The following is a 17,874-nucleotide window of genomic DNA, read 5'->3' as shown; positions in this document are numbered from 1 at the left end:
AAAATTTAGGGTCTTGCTCAGTGTCCTTCCTCTGACAAAGAATTTTCTGCTACTTCCTGGCCTAAATGCATGGGTGGGATTGTCCCCTGTCTTTTGTCACATCGTGTGTGTTCCCCACCTTGGCTCACACTGTCCCCTTCTCCTTTCAGTTCCTTCCATATCTAGGATAAGCTCCATTTTATCATGAGGGCTTCCCAGTTCACAGCCATATATTAGGTTGAATTATATGAAAATGCTACTTAATAGGTCAGAATGGTCAGGGCCCCCAGGTGGCTCAGTTGTTTAAACATTTGACTCTTGGTTTTGGCTCAGCTTGTGATCTCAGTCAGGGTCATGGGATCAAGCCCTGCATCGGGTTCCACGCACAGTGTGGACTCTGCTCAAGATTCTCTCTCCCTCTCCCTCTGCCCCTCCTCCTATGCATGGAATTTCTCTCTGTCTCCATCTCTCTCATAAATAAATAAATAAAATCTTAAAAAAAAAAAAAAAGAAAGGTGAAATATTGGCACTTTCATCAAATTCAACCTAAAGGTAATCGTTAGAAAACCTCCTTACCACCTACATTTTTTTTGTTTCATTCTCACTGTTATGTATGTATGTACACAGTATATATTGGCTATTTATTTATTTATAAAGATTTTATTAGCTTATTCATGAGAGACACAGAGAGAGAAGCACAGACACAGGCATAGGGAGAAGCAGGCTCCTCACAGGGAGCCCGATGTGGGACTCGATCCCGGAACCCTGGGATCACACCCTGAGACAAAGATAGATGCTCAATGGCTGAGTCACCCAGGTGTCCCTATATTGGCTTTTTAAGACAAATGTTACTTTGTTTTAATTTCAGGTTTACAGAAAAGTTGCAAGCATAGTACAGACTTTTTCTATACTCCAACCCAGATTCAGTTTCCTCTGTTGTTAGGCTTTCACATCACCATGGTATTTTTGTCAAATTTAAAAAATCGACATGGGAACATTATTAACTAAAACTCCAGACTTTATTTGGATTTCATCACTCTTTCCATTAATGTCCTTCTTCTGTGCTCACCTCCAGGCCAGGGTCCCAGACACCACTGTATTTAGGTGTCATGTCTTGTTGATCTCCTCTGGTCTGTGAAGATTCAGCCTTGTTGTTCATGACCTTGACAGTTTTGAGATATGCTGCTCAGGTATTATGTCAAGGGTCTCAACTTGGGTTTTCCTGAACTGTTTTCTTATGATTATATTGGGGGTTATGGGTTTTGGGGAAAAAATACCATGGAGGACTTATTATCACCTTATCTCAAGGGGTCATAGTATGAACTTGGTTGGGTCACTAAGGATCACTAAGGAAGTTGTTTGCCAGGTTTCTCCAGTCTAGACTTAATAAATTTGGCCTTTCTTCCTATCAGTGTCTGACCATCACCTAGATTAACAATTCTCCCTGGGGAACAGGGGTGTTGTTTAATGTGTCTTTCATTGTACCTGATGCCATGCCGTGTTTTATACAGTGTTAATTGCTCCACCAAAGTTAGTTGAGAGCTCATTAAATAATTGATTTAATTTTGGACTGGAAGAGGTGTTTGGCTTAAGCAAACCAAAATGATAAAATCTCAACCCGCTGAATTCTCCTTGCAATATATTTGATGGTCTTTGTTCACTTCACTTAAGAGGTAGGTAATTGGTGAAACTACTTAAAATTCTTTTTGGCCAAACTACTATGAAGATAGGATTATCTGCTGTCTTAGCTAAGATCAGAGCTTTGAGTTCAGGATTCAGGAAAATCCAAGTGTAAATTAGGGAGGCACATGCATACACTTTTGTAGCTTTCTCTGACCTGCGGCAAGGGTGTCCCTATTTGCCAAGTCTTACAAATATTTGTTGGAGATTTTGATGATCTTAGAGCTAAAGTATTGTTTAATGGATTCCTAGTGGCCAAGAATTACTTGAATGCATTTTATTTCATCATAATAGTCATTTTCACAATATTTATCTGTGCAGGTGTTTTGCAGGCATGGGCACCCTACTTTTGAAGACTAAATTTTGACATGGCTTTTATGGAAAATAAAGCATTTAGGGGAAAACAGGGGTGAAAATAAAAAATTGTTTAAAGTTAAAAACTAAATGCTTTGAAAGTGAGGTAAGAGGGAAGTGGAAGTAGTCCTTTTCCTTTTTAGCAGGGACCTTATCAGTCAGTCTTGTAGGATTGATTCTTTCTACTGTGATTGAGAAGCGGGCATAACATTATGGTGATTTAACCTTTCTAAAGGTATATACAGGAATTAGAGCAGCCTGATTTACTATTCCATTTAAAAAGGTTTCTTCATTTTATTTAATGTTTTTAAAAATATGAGTAAAAAAAACCCCGCTTTTCAATAAGGTAAATTATTTCATGCTAGTTTTTCAATCTGAGAGTCTCATGATAGCTATACCTGTTACATGCTTTATTATGTAATTTAATTTTTCATAACTTTCTTTTATTAGCTGTAAAGTAGGTTTAGAAAAAATAATTAGATTACAAGGTTAAGCCACAGTTAAGATAAAAATGACAATTCAATAAAAAGTTCAATATAATTCCTTTTTTTCTGAAATAAAATACAGCTGTTAAGAGATTTAATTATGGTGTTATTCAAGTAAATTTTGCCTGTACATTGAAAACACTCAAGAAAGAAACTCCAAGAAAGGTGCTTGGTTAACATGAAAAGAGTAATGTGATACATAAAATTATAACTTATGCTATGTGATAGGGACCAGGCTTGAGAAGAAATAACATAACTGAATGGGTTTCTGAAGGGATACACTGGGATTACTTGAGTTGCTGTGTGGTGAGAACCCTTGGCTTGCTCTGAGTTTTTATTGCCAGATTGGGAGCTTTCACCATTTGGGTGATCTTGGAATGCTGTATCCTTTCATTAAAATGATTCTGAAAATTACCACTAGATATATTATGGTCATGCAGTCCTAAAATATTAGATGTAGAGGAAGCTTAGGGTCTGACTCTGATCCAAGAAGTTGGCTTTCCCAGGCTCACAGGTCTTTGGAGTCCCAATCTAGTGTTTACTATACTGAATTGTTATTAAGATTGAATTTTTGCAAATTATATAATTTTTCCCCAAGTGTAAAACATGAATGCCATTTAGAGTCAAATGACATTTTTATGCTTAAGATTTGGGATAAGAAACTAGCATCCCCACTTCATATCCTACTCATTTTTAGCTCTGAAACATTTGTCCACAGGATACCATCCTTGGTTTCTCAAACTATCATTTGGTGATACCTTCATACTTAAATATTTAAATAAGAGGTTTTTATTGTTGTTAAGTAATTTAAGGAAAAAAATAGACATCTATCAGAATTCCTTTTCCTTATATTGCCTTTAAACAACTAAACTTATTTAGCATGATCGTTACTCTTGGAGCTCAATTATAGAAATTCTGTTTATCTAACAAAAATGGTGTGCCAGGCCCAGTGCTTCTCATTGCTTTATAACTTGATGAGGTGGCACGAGATGCTAGTCATCATCTAGCTCAAGGTGACTCTGTGGTATTCTTGATTATGATTAGAGTTCCTTTAATCCAGTATTTTTCAGGCTGGGAGTTGCATCCCATTAGTGACCTGTAAAATCAATGTAGTGGGTTGTAACCAACATTATAAAAAATAGAACAGAGTAGAAAATCCCAGAGTTTAATTTTTGAAATGGCCAATATAAATTCTATCTTCTAAAATAAAATACAGCCATTAAGAGATTTAATTATGGCACATAATTAGGATAAATACTAGTTTACACAACCTTTCTATCAGATATCTACATTTATATGTGTATACACAGATGTATGCACACATACAGATATATTCATATCAGAATGTTTATATTTTATGTGTCTATATATACACACGTGTGTGTGTCTATATTTCTTTTGTGTATTTAGTCCCAACATAAAGCACATTAGATTGAACAAATGAAATAGCCATTTCTGTAGGAAAGACACAGCCAAATATTGGGAATTGAACGTGGCTTAACCTACTGTATTTTATTGTGGGTCATGGTCAAAAAAGTTTGGCAAACATTTAAATAACCTCAGCTGTTTTACATCAAAATAATAAATATTTTGTTTTCTTAGCTAAGTTTAACTTTCTTCTTCTATAAAGTAGGAATATAATTGTACTTACCTCAGAAAAAAAGGGACACAAGGAGACTTTTGTAGGTAATGGATGTTTGTTATCTTAATCGTGGTAATAGTATCATGGTGGAAGCATATATCCAAACTCATCAAATTATATATGTTCAACATGTGAGGCTTTCTTTCTTTCTTTCTTTTCTTTCTTTCTTTCTTTCTTTCTTTCTTTTCTTTTCTTTTCTTTTCTTTTCTTTTCTTTTCTTTTCTTTTTCTTTTTCTTTTCTTTTCTTTTCTTTTCTTTTCTTTTCTTTTCTTTTCTTTTCTTTTCTTTTCTTTTCTTTTCTTTTCTTTTCTTCTTTTCTTTTCTTTTCTTTTCTTTTCTTTTCTTTCTTTCTTTCTTTTCTTTTTTTTTTGTATGTATCACTTGTACCTTAATAAAGCTATTGAAAAGGAAGCTCATCTACCTCAAAGTAAAAGATGTGAAGATCAAATTCCTGACTATGACCCCTTGCCCACAGTAAGCACCAAATAAATGTTAGTTGCTATTACAGTGGTCATTATCATTGCCATTATCCTCCCCCCAACCACCACAATGATCTTTGTTTCTCATTTACTCCTAGGAAATTCTGTTTCAGCCCTATCAGCATTACTAAATCCATTGCTTCTTTCATCATGTGGGTCACCCACATTGATCTTCAGTCATAGGATGATAGAACATTAGTGGAGGCCTTCAGGATGCCGTGTTCAAACCTAGTACTTCCCAAAGTGGCATTTGTGTCCACAGCCATGCAGCCTGGTTTGACATGTAAACAGACACAGCAGAGGCCAACATGGCCTCATACAATGAGAGTGTTACTCCCTCTTCAATTCTCCTTCAGTCTTTTGGATGACATCTAGGAAAAAACACCAGTTTGGTGCTGGTCTTTCATACCTTCTTATTATACTTGATAAATTCTTCTTTTTAATCAAGGTGAGGCCTCAGGCTCTGACTCACTATTCAGTACTTCACAAAGAGAAGTTAGGCAGAATTGAATAATAGGGTTTGTTTTCCTGTTACATGTGGGTACGTGTATCCTATGGGCCATTGGCAAGTGATACTTTTCTTGTGGAGATGATATAAAATTTCTTCTAGAAATAAATTTGTTGAAGTCAAATATTCAGTAAGTAGTATACATGGTATACTTGAGTATAGTAAAGTCATGAGAGTATACACTAATGATCTCAAGTCTGGGCCAGGCTGATTTAATCCTGAATGGGGCCCAAGGAAGTTAAGCAACTGGGCCAGCTAGGACCAGAGATCTTATCTTGGGTGTGTTCTCATATCTCTCTGTAAACATTTTGTTAGTGTTGATCCTCCAGGATCACATTAAAGGAAGACTGTTAAAACAAAGCACTTCTTTTTTCTGATGTACTTTTTTGAGAGTTTGTTACTTCTGTGATTTGCCTTGGATACATTCACTCTTACAATTCTGAGACCAGGTCCAATGTGAATCGTATCCTGGGTAGCCACTTTCAGCTGCCATGTATCGGCACCTGCCTTGCCTGTGCAGTACTCCTTGTTGTGCAGTGTTATTCCTCAAGGTTTATGTTGTTCTTTGCCTTTAGGAGTGGTCTGGGACTACCTGATTCAGACCCCCAGCTCTGGGTAGAAGGGGAAGGGCACATGTGGTATAGGATATGAGTACTATGCTGTGTGTTAACTGCGGCTGAGATTGGGTTGATTTTTCTGTGCCTCTGTTCTTCCATATGTAAAATAGGTGGAGTTGTGAGTTGAGACTCTCCAGAATCTTAAGAGGCCCTTTCATCATTATAACCTTTGCATTTCATTTATCCCTTTACTCTGCAGACATTTAGTGACCACCTTCTATATGCTAGGTGCTTGTTGGACTAGTCAAAAATGTATCGGTGGACAAGGCTGATGATGACATTACACTTGGGGAACTTACAGTCCTGTTGAGAAGGATGATGGTAAATAAAAAAAAGTTCCATACGGATCCATTTCCTATGGCCCTAAGAAACAGGTGATGGGATAGAGAGTAACATGGAGGAAGAGGCCCAGTTTTGATACACTGGCTAGGAAAGGCCTCTTCAAAAAGGCAGCTCTTGATGAGAGCATGGAATGGTGAGCATACAGCTGTGAGAAGCTCAGGGGAGATTGTCCAGGCAGCAGGAACAGCAGGTGCAAAGCCCCAGGCAAGTTCAAGGGAGAGAAAGGAGACTGGTGGGGCTGCCTGGGAATGTGAGAGTAGAAGGCTGATAGAGGAGGAGGAGGCCAGAGCCAACTGTGGAGATGTTGAGCCTAGGAAGGAGTTTAGATTAAATTCAAAGCGATGGGAAACCAATGAAGCCAATCATGAGTTCTAAGCAGTGAGATGATGGAATCTGATTGGTATTTTTGAAAACCTCGCTGGCTGCTGGTTGGAAATTGGGTCAGCAAGAATAGAAGCTGGGGGTCGAGTTAGGAGTCATTGTGGTAGCCTCTGAAGATAGATGTGGTGGTATGACCTAGGGAGTGGGAGGTAAAGTTGCAAGCAAGTAGAGAGATTCAGGTTATACTTTTAATATAACAACAGTGCCTGTTGGTGGATTGGCTGTAGGAATGAAAGAGAGAGGAATCAAAGAGGAGTCCTGGGATGGTCATGACATTTATGGCTGTGGGAAGGCAAAGCTCCTTTTGCTTTTGATGACATCCTTGTGCTGTCATCTTGCCTGGTGTGCTTCTGAACACGATTACTTGCAGCCTCTCCCAGGGAAGAAGACTCTTCCCATGCCTCTGGTTAGCCCGAGGGCTCTCAGGTTCTTCCTTCTATCTGACCTGCATCCCTCCAGCTGCTCTTGAGGCATATGTTCTACCCTCTGAGGAGGTGGTGATATAGGGATCCTTGTGGGCAGGGCAGAGGTGCTGTTAATTCATGCCTTTTTTTGAGAATGGATGGCCTAAAGCCAGAATGCCATGTTGATGCTTTATGACTGGCTTCTGTGAAGAGTTCATGCTCTCAAAAAACGTATTGTATTCTGTTTTCCAAGGAAAAGTTGAAGACGGGCTGAGCAGTGGCTATTTTTTTTCCCCTTTTCATTTTCCCAACATATAATACAAGTTGCATTACAATAAATTCAGTCAGTTCAAATGTTTTTCATCTGAGAAATTGAATACATTCTTTTTTTTTTCGCCTAACTGCAAGGGGTGAACTTTTATATTTTTATGGGCTTTGTTGTTTTTACTTGTCACAGTTGCTGGTATTAGTTCACTAGTAAGTAATGACTTTTCTGAATTGAGAAAGACAGATGACTTATTAGATGTCAGAGGCCATCTGAAGCATTTTCAACTCAGCATTTTTAATAGCTGTTCTTTCTTTGATTTGTTTTCCTTCCTTCTCCCTTTTCTCGTTTCCCCTCCTCTCGCTGGCACGCACTTTCTCCCTCCCCTGCTCCCCTTTCTCCTTCTCTCTCCCCATCACCACTTCTGTGGATCCTCCTGCATGTCTTGACTTCCTCTGCACATCCAGCCTGAGTGTGTGGGAGCCATAGACTGTTGCTGGATAGCATTTCCTGCACGTGTACTCATTGGATTTCCTGTGAGGACATCTGTGGGTACAAAAATCTGTCCTCTCAGGATTAAAAAAAATAATAAAGTGGATTATGTCCTGGGCAAGCACATGTTCCTGAACCTCATGGGCAAATTTTAAAAATTTCTAGCTGCTGTTCACTTAGTGGTCTTAAGATGCCATAAAAACCACCTCCACTCCCTCCCTTCGGTTTCTGTTAAAAGATCCAGTATGTTACTTCCTTGGACTCCTTGAACATCATTTTATTGTGCTTGGAGTCTCAGGCAAGAAAAAGTCTATAATTAAATAAACTGATTGAAACAGAAGGTGTCAGTGTCTGTACGGTCACTTTAGTAAAAAGGGCTTTGACTGGGGCAGTGTCACATTACCATGTTGTGCCTGGCACATAGCAGGTGTTCAGTAAATATTTGTGCGATCAATGAATGTCAACGTAGATGATAATTCGGAGTTGCAGTGGGTGGGGTTGGGGGAGTTTTTTGAAGGGTGAGTAAGATGGACATTCCTCTAACAGGAACATGCATTCTAATAAGGAAGCAGACAAATACGTAAGCAGGAAAAATATCAAATAGTGAGGAGTGCTTTGCTCAGAGTTACAGTAAGGTGATGTGTGGTGTGTGAGGTAGGGTTTGACTGGAGGTCAGGGAAGGCTCTGATAAGGTGGTGTTTCCAGCTGAGATCTGAGTGACAAGAAGCAGCCTGTCGGGAAGACCAGGGGACAGGGGAGATTCAGAAAGAACATGGGCGGTGCAAGGTCTCTAGGCAGGTGCGAGCTGGCATGTGTGCGGCGCAAGCAGAGCAGCAGCAGAAGGCAGCCAGGCTTTGCTGTGGGGTGCACACAGCCGTGGCATGCGGGGGGTCAGGGTGGTGCACGGGCCAGACCAGGTGGGACCTTATGTTACAAATAAAATCCATACTCCTTAACTCGATTTGCAGTGGGAAGCCTTTGGAGGGTTTTAAGTGGGGGCATGGCTTACATTTTTAACATACTATGCTGGCTGCCGTGTGTGGAGAATGGATTGTAGGAAGGCAAGAGTAGAAAATGCAGGGGCGTGTACTAGGAATTTCCTTTTTAAAGGAGTTTTTTTTTTTCCTCTAAAGTTTATCAGATCTTTGGATTAAGAGTATAGCTTGCTTGCTTTTACCGATTCTTGTGCTGGGGCAGGATTTCTGGTTGCATCCCACATCCGTTTTCTCCATCCTTTTACAGACAAGAATTCCTGGTTTTTAACTGTGCATGTTGCCACGCCTTTCTCCTTTGCAGCTGGCAGCGAGGTGTGGCCATGTGGCTTGAATGAAAGTATTATGTGTGACTTCCAGAATGCTTTCTTAGAAAGGAAAGGGTTTTTGTTTGTTTGTGTGTTGCCTCCCATTCTACTGCATGGAGCTCGTTGTGATGGCTGGCGTCCAGCATTTATAATGGACCGTGAGGACGAGGGCCACATGCTAGGAATAGCGGGGCTTAGAGCTGGAAGGAGCCTGTGTCCCTGTGGACTTCTTGGAGCCGCCATATAGCTCTGGACTGCCTATCTTTGGACTTTTGACTATGGATCAGAGAAATAAACTTCTGTCTTACTTAGGCCGTTGATATTTCACTGTTTTATTTTTTTGTTCTGTGCAGCTAAACATCCTAACTGATACAGATGTTCATTTTGTGGAAGACTTAATTAGCAGCAATGTTGAGTATAGTATTAGTGGATGCTTTCTATGTGCCCATCACTGTCCTAAGTCCTTTACATGCATGTTTCCCCTAAAGGAAACAATCCTATATGGTAGGTATTATATCTGGGACTCCAAGGCACATGAATGTTCAGTAACTTGCCCAAGATTGTATAGTAAATTGGAGGAGCTGGATTCCAATTCTGGCTCAGGCGATTCTAGACTATTTTCTTTGTCACTTTGCAAGACTGCCACATTTGTGCTGATGACTTTGAAACCTCTTTTGTCATCATGTAGAGGATGAGACCAGAGGGATGACTTGGGAGGTAGATTTGTGTCACGTTGGCTAAATGAAGTAACCAAATTTCTAGATCGTAACACAATAGAAGTCTATCTCTTTATAGCCACATGAAGTCCAACTAGCACTTGGGATGGAGCTGTGCTCCATGCCATTTCTCAGGGACCCAGGCCTTACTCCATTTCCCCTCATTTCTGCACCCTCTTGGGCAATTCCAAGGAGCCTCAGAATTTTATGGATGATTCCCCACCCCCATCTCCTGGCACACAGAGGAAAAGAGAGAATGTGGAGGACTATATAGGAAGATTTTGATGGGCCAGGCTTAGAGATGGCGTATGTTCCTTCTCATGTCCATTGGCTAGAACTCAGTCACGCGGTCACATCTCTACAAGAAAGCCGGGAGCTCAACTCAATCAGTGCGCCCACAAGGTAGAAGAAATGGATTTTGATGAGCACACAGCAATCTCTGTCACATATGATTGTCAGGAGTGGGGGTTTCTGGTGTCAGCCCACTTGTCATTTAAATCCCAGCCTTACTATTTATTATCTATGTGAACTTGGGCAAATCGCTTAACCTCTTTTACTTCTATTTTTTGTGTGTACAATGGAGGCAATACTAGAGCTGTTTTGAGGACTAAAGGAGTTCATGTGGTGTGTACAGTGCTTAGAGAAGTGCCTGAGACATGGGAAGTGCTCAGTGACCATCAGCTATTTTTATTTAAAGCCAAGCATCTTACTCAGATCTAGGTTTGTGGATCTCTTTTTTGCAGAGAATTCTCTTGTTGTGTTCATGTGCAACACATGAGCCAGGTTTGAGAACCACACATCATAATTACCAATTATTTCTGGGATAAATGGTATGAGAGTGTCAGGAGTGTTGCCCCTGGTGACTTGCTGTTCCCTGTCACATGTGAACGCTCCCAGCCTCTCTTGAAGGGGGCAAGATGGGGCTCCTTTGTGGTGCTCCATATGGTTGTGGGGTTGGAAACTAAGTTCTCACGGCCAATCCCCTGCCTGCTGTAAGGCATGCCCACGGAATGCCTTCCACCTAGGATCTCAGGCAATCAGAATCTTGTCTTTTCTTGCACACCCAGCTCAATGTCCTCTCATCCCGAAAGCCCTGGTTGGAGAATGGTCAGCATGGCTCACTCCCTTAACTACGTTATCACTCTAGGCCAGCGCTGACCACTATCTGTCTGGTATAGTGTGCTGAGTCGCTGATCACACCATACCCACAAAATGGAAGCTTCTTGAGGGTATTGCATCTTCCCTCTGCCCCTCATGCCTCCCTGGGGAAGATACTCCACAAATGGTTGCTGAGTTCAATTACTACTTTCATTATCGCCCTACATGTAGAGTTTCATGAATGTGGGCTTTACACGGAATCAGTGGCAGATAAATTGGTATGTAGTTTGGAATAAAAACAAGTGGATTCTTTTTTATTTACACTGTTTAATATTCGTGTGGGGATTTTTGCCTTCTTTCAGCTCAGCGGTTGTAAAATTCTGTTTTAATTTCTGCCATTATCATAAACAGCATCCTCCGCTTATTATCTGGGTAGAGGATGCTGCATCCTAGGACTCTATTGAATTAAGATTAAACAAATTGTCGGAGTAGAACGTAGAACCATTGTTGGGTTTCCTTAGCTGGGAAACCCACTTGGTGATTTGAGTTGGTACATTTCACTGTGGTTTAGAGTCCCATATATACACCTGTTTTTGGTAACTCCTAGGAAAGCATTCACCTTTCTCTCTGTGTGCGCACACATCTATAAAAATAAAATCACCTGCAAAATCACTGAAGATAAAGGTTGGAAAATTGTGTACAAAGAAACAGTGGTGCTGCAATATATAGTTAAACAGGAAATGGAGTTTAGTTATTAAGCTCACGTAGATTGCTTGATATACTGAATATTTCTTGCAGTTCTATTATTTGTGTTTCATTCTCAAATATTTTAAGAAGATAAGCTTCTAAATTCACTTTGGGGCTCCATGTCATCAAATCTCATCACCAGTCACTTAGATCCCTAATTAACTTATACTCTATAGACCCATTTCTTTGCTCCAATTTTCTGTACTCTCTCTAATGTGCTGTGAGTTACACTGGAAGGAACAATAAGATTTAAGAGAAGAATTAATTTAGAAAGTTAGGAATAGAAGAGATAAGGGAAAATGAGAAAAAGCGGCTTAGTATTTTGTCTTGTAAATGGCTTTCCTCTCGTAGGCTAAGAAGCCCATTTATCCAAGGAGAGGAGGAGTGTTAATGAAATAGATCATGAACATAGCTATTACAGTAATGAATTTTAACACTCACTTTGTTATGTGATATTTTATTTATGAGCTCCTTGATCATTCAGATAAAGACAAGAAGTTTATGGCACTAGATTATGTCTTGTTTTCATAAACATATTCAGTAGTTTAATAAACATAATTTATTTTTTTCTCTTTAAAAAATCAGCAAAATTTATGAGAGATTATCTTAGGGTTAATGAAGTCTAACATTAAGGAAATATTACCCTATAATATTGGAGCCTTCAGAGCTGGAGTTGTAATTGCTTAATGCTTTTTTCTACAGGCTATTTTTATAAAGTACATGCTTTGTACCATTAATCCAGTTTTTACAAGTTACACTAAGACCAATTCATTGGGAATTATGTATCCATGTTTATATTTTTCAGTCACTGCTTTCATTAAAAGATGTAGTAAAGAGTTGAAAATTTAATGTAGAAAAAGGGGGGAAAAGACAATTATGTGTATTTGCTCATAGGAAGGTGCAGTACATATATTATCATGTTTTCCATCTTTGAAACCAATTCCCCCTTGTGGCTGTCTTCACCACAGGTGAGAATTTAGTGATTTGTGGGCCCCGGGAGGACAGAAATGTAAATTCCTACTGAAAGCCATCAATAGTTAAAATTTGGAGCACCATTAATATCGTTCATGTCAGAGTGCACTTAAGTCATGAAATGCCCAGACAACGGGCTGGAGTTTCCCCTTCTGAAGTCAGGCCTGCCAATTAGCTGAGTAATGGATGCCTGCACCCCCAAGACGGGAGTGAGAGTGGCTGGAAAGGGCAGCCAGGGATGGCCACTATGGATTTTGGTCATGTGTGTTTGACTGTGTCAGCTCATTCTTTTTTGAAATTGAATTTAATGTGTTGAAAAATACCTTCCTGATGTATTAATGAACTAAAAGGGGTATTGATATTCATATAGAGGTGGAAGCAAACCCTCCCTGGCCCCTGTCCTCATATTTTATAATAGAAAGCTCAGCAAGGGCAAAGTGTAAAGAAATCTCTGATTTGCTCACTCCTCACTCCTCATGGGGTGGATATAGAAGGATGAGAGTGGTGGATAAAGATCTCAGATCCATCAGTGAAACAGCTGATGCTTTAATGATTTTTTTTTCAACCCTTTTGATGTTTGCCTTGGATTATTTTGATGTTCTTTGGCATCAAGACATCCATGTGTTTGGGTGTGTTTGCAATAGAGAAAAAATTGGAGAGTGGGAAGGCAGTGTTCATTTGAGTCACATTGGTGGCTCCATGGGGAGGAGGGATTCCATAAGTAGGAACTGTCCTGCCCTGCCCTCATTCCAGAGAACTAGAATTTGATTTGACTCATTTATGCATTTATAAACACAGCTGTTGAGAATACAGTGAGAAATCTTTCTATTCTGGGCCCTACGATCCAGTGGAACCTAGGATAAGGCTCTTGTCCATCAGGAACTTGCCTTCTATGGAGAAACATTTTCAGAAATTGAAGGAGACGTCCTCGAAAAGTTAAACGTAGAATTACCATATGATATGGCAATTCCATTTTATGTATATACTCAAAAGAATTGAATATAGAGATGGACAGATGCTTACACACATATGTACATAGAAACATTAATCATGAGAGCCAAAAAGTAGAACCAACCCAAATGTCCATCCACGGGATGGGTTTTATGATATGTACACCCCATGGAATATGATCCAGCCTTAAAAAGAAAAGAAATTTTGATACTTATTTCAATGTGGATGAACCTTGAACACATTACATTCAGTGAAAGAAACCAGACCAGGACAAATTTTGTACTATTCCACTCATACGAAGTATGTAGAATTGTCCAATTCATAGAGACAGAAAGTGGAAAGGCAGCTACAGTGTTGGTGGTGGGGGGAGGAATGGGGAGTTACTGTTGAGTGGGGACAGAGTTTCCATCTGGGACAGTGAGAAAATTCTGAGAACGGAGGGTGGGGATGACTGTGCAACAATGAGAATGCATTTATTCCCACTAAATTGCACGTTTAAAAATGGTTGTAGTAGCAGGTCTTGTGGTGCGTATATTTTACCACAATAAAAAAATGGAAGAATGTCTGAGAAGAAGATACATTACAAGAATGTAGCTTTAAAAAGAAAGAAATTAATCCCCAGAGGTTTGGGCATACTTTTTCTGAAGTCTATCAAGGTTTTATCTCTCCGACAGAGAATGACAGGTGAGTAGGGCACAGTGACAATGTGAGGGCTTAGGCCTTGTTAGATTTTGACACTGGACAGGTTTCAGAACCATGTTCTGTTTTTCCTGTAAATGGAGATGTGTGGTCCCCAGGCACGTGAGCAGGATGCTGGCCCAGAAACCTGGGTCACGTTCACCCTCTGAAATGTGACAGGCTTTGGAGACGGGTCTTCTGGGTGTAGATCTTGGCTCCCCCCGCTTGCCAGCGGCAATGCCTGGACCGGTACTACACTTAGGCGAGACACAGTTTCCTCATCTGTGAAATGGGGCCAGTACCAGGACCTGCCTGATGGGGTTGTTGGGGGACTTAAATGATACAACCCAGATAAAGATTTTAGTACACCCAGCACATAGTAGGCCCTCAATAAATGTTGTTTGGGTCACAACTGTACATGGTTTCACTCATTAATCAGGTTGATCAGCAACTCCAGTATAATGTCTTCGTTCACGTCTTTTTCCTCTCTTTGCCAGGTAGGCATCATTTTATGGGCAAATGTTAGTTTGGCCAGGCAGAAGGGAAGCTTCATTTCTTCTTATCAGGAAAGGAAAATGGACTGACTCCCTGAGGGGACTGAGATCTCTTTTGTTTTAATCAGTCAATGGGTGTGCATACATTATCCCTTTCTCATTGCCTTTTTTCACATTTCACCAGCATGCTCAGGAAACAGGGCGTCTTGGGTAATTGAATTTTCTGACTAACTGATGCCTACAAGACACCACTTTGATTTCAAGTTTTATTTGTGAAAAGTCTTTCTAAAATCCAGTGATGTCCTTTGTTTCCTTAGGAAGTATAGTGGATAATAAAATTTAATCTTTCCTTGACAATGAAAGATTTCAGAGCCATTTCAGAAAATCTCTTCATGTGGGCCAGAAATATAAATGTAGGTGTCGGAGATTGGACTGCCTGTATCCTGAGCCCAGGACCACCCAAAGACAGATTTTTTTTTTTATAATGTCCTTAAAAAAAAAAAAAACACAAAACCCAGTCTTTGTAATTTTCTCTTAAAATTAGAATATTGGCAAAAAATTATGATTGATAGTTTGGGTTCTTTGGGTTTTAGGTTTTTTTTTCTTTTTAAGAATACATTACAGGAAGGTCTCATCACAAGCCTTCATGTAGTCACACAGTGGGTGTCACCTTGAAAAGAATAACTGCTTTATTATCGGAATCAAGGATGAGTGCGAGGAAAACGTTTACTACTTGGGTAAACAAGAAACAGAGTCTACCTTTGTTCTGGCTTCAAAATCTTTCTTATTCCCCCATGCAATGAGTTTTACCCAATTTCAAGTCACTATGAACAGGTTTTTTTTTTTTTTGATGGGGAGGTGTGGGCTGGAGTGGGAAAGGGATGGGGTCTAAGCTGGGCTGGGAGCAGTATGTTGTATGGGATAGAGCCTGCAGTTTGGAAACTTGATATCCAAATTTATTCCCTCTTTGCTTAGCTGTGTGACCTTGGATGAGTCAAGGGGTCTTTCTGAACCCCCGCTTTCTCTAACTGAGCCATGCAGGGGTGCCACTGATGGTTTCCAGAGTTCCTCCTGTTTGAACCTATAGCCTGAGTCCCTTCAAGGCATCCATCGTGCTGTGTTCATCTACTGTTTCATGATAGCTAGGCGGCTTCAGGAACTGATGGTCAATGGGTCTGCTTGGGGAGAGCCCTAGTTGCTGGGGAGGCTGACAGAAGAATCCAGATACATTTCATGCTTGCTTTCCTTTCTCTTCAGCTTCCTCTCCTGCCTGCCTTGGACTCTCACTTTCTCCCTCTGTTTCCTGTCTGTCTGCTCCTTACTGCTCCCTTGTCCTCCCCAGCCCGTCTAGATTATTGATTGGAAATCACCAAATAGTTTCTCTAACCATGTCATCAACGGCTGCCAAGGCTCCTGTCATTATTCCAGCCACACAGAGTAAATGGCTGGGGGAAAAAATGGCATTTTCCAGCTCAGGTGCAAAGCATTCTAAACTGTGGCTTAGCTGAGTTCTTCATTTAACAACACCCCCTCCCACCCTCCTACCCGCCCCACCCCCAGCCCCTGGCCCGGCGAAGTCTTTATGCAAAAGCAGGCTATTCCAGCAAGTGAGTTATTTCACAGAGCCCCCAGTTTACGTTCTCTTAATTTTCCACATTTCTTTTGCTTGCCCTTGCTACCTTCCTGCCTGATGCACATTAGAGAGGAAGTACACAAAGGAATTGTGCAAAGTTTGGAAGCAACTGGCAGGTGGGTTTGCATTTTTCCAGGTTAATTCACTTGATGAAAAGCTGCTGTGGGTGATGTGTCATATATCAAAGGCAGGGCATCAGTAATCTTTGCTCAAGGGCACGGCTAACAGACAGATAGACGGGAGAATGAGATGGAAAAAAGCAACTCATCCTTTTCTGCTAACACCACGAAGGAGATAAAGGAAGATTTATGAGTCATCTCGGACCACATACCAGCAAGCAGCATACCGTATTTTTCACATGTTCCCAAAATTGGTGGAGGAAGGCAGTGTGGTTGTCACGGTGTCCATCCGGTCTGTTAGGAAACAATGGGATCCTTGAAGGCTCTGGCTGTAGAGTCAGCTCTTTGCCCTCCATGCAGAGACGTGTGTGTGTGTGTGTGTGTGTGTGTGTGTGTGTGTGTTTCCAAAGCATCTCTGCTCTTTAAGCATATGATCTCATGATCTGTAGTTTAATAATGTGACCTCTGTAGAATGAAAAATAGAGGATTAGCTGAAACAGACATGTCTATTGGGTCCCAGGCACTTAGATGGTGACTTGATAAAGACTTTTTTTAGCTGTCACTCATCTACTTAATTTACGTTGGTAATAGCCAGCCCTGTGTTTACTGCTTTTGGGTGTAGAGGAGGGGAGGAGGAGAAGACTCTTTGTTAGTTGTTTTTCTTTTCGTTTTCTACCCCTGAGACGAGTCAATCCCTGTCAGATACAAACCGAGATTTGCAGCCCAGGTTAATTTGAATGGGCTATTTTGTGTGGAGTTAACCGAGGACACTACTTGTTTGGAGTGCTCAGAGCTTCTTTATTTGGGCAGCTCAGCAGCTGACTGTGCAAGTGTTGTGTGGAACAATTGATGGAAGTGCAAAGAGGTTTCTTAATATTTCTCTCCCCAGCCTTGGAAAAGACACCTGGATTGCAGCTGGATCGTTGCTTGGGTTTGTGACTCTACTTCACATGGCAATTTAGAAAGTATTGTGAATTAAAAAAAAAAAAAAAGGTTTTGAATTTTTTTCTAAGGCCTCTCTGCAGTGTGCTCCAATTTTTTCTTTCTTCCGTCCTCCTTCTTCTTCTTCTTCTTCTTTTTTTTTTTGAGAGGCACACAATTAACATTCTGTGCAGAAGGGCATGATTGATTCTGCACAGTGGTGGCTATATGAGCAAACCTCATTTAGACAGCTGAGTGAAATATACAGGGCAGAGGAATTTATGGGACCCAGAGAAGCTCACGTGTGGAATGAAAAGGAGCCGCCTTCCCTCTCCTCTTCCGCCCCTGCATCCCCATTCTTCCCTTGCTGAGCATTGCCCCCCCTCCAGCTGCCGGGGGTGCCCACTCTGTGGTGATGCCGCTGAGCCTGACATCACCCAGCAGAGAAGATTGAATGCCACTTAATCATGCAACCCTCCTGTGGGAAGCATGGAGTATGTAATCAGATAGACAGGAGGAGCTCTCAGAATCCATTATGTGAGGTTGACAAGGTGAGGAAGGAGTAGAGAATGGTGGTTCCAGGTACTAAACCATATTCTAAAAAAAATGTCCCACCG

General features: G+C 40.7%; 1 protein-coding gene across 2 annotated transcripts in view; it reads left to right on the top strand.

Moving 5' to 3' along the window:
* Nucleotides 1-17,874, top strand: part of LRMDA (leucine rich melanocyte differentiation associated) — a 1,012,499-nt gene that overhangs the window by 298,395 nt on the left and 696,230 nt on the right. The gene's annotated exons all lie outside the window — the stretch shown is intronic.

This window comes from Vulpes lagopus, chromosome 3 (genome assembly GCF_018345385.1).
Source record: "Vulpes lagopus strain Blue_001 chromosome 3, ASM1834538v1, whole genome shotgun sequence".
Lineage (NCBI taxonomy): Eukaryota > Metazoa > Chordata > Mammalia > Carnivora > Canidae > Vulpes > Vulpes lagopus.
This window is presented reverse-complemented; position numbering and strand designations above follow the sequence as displayed.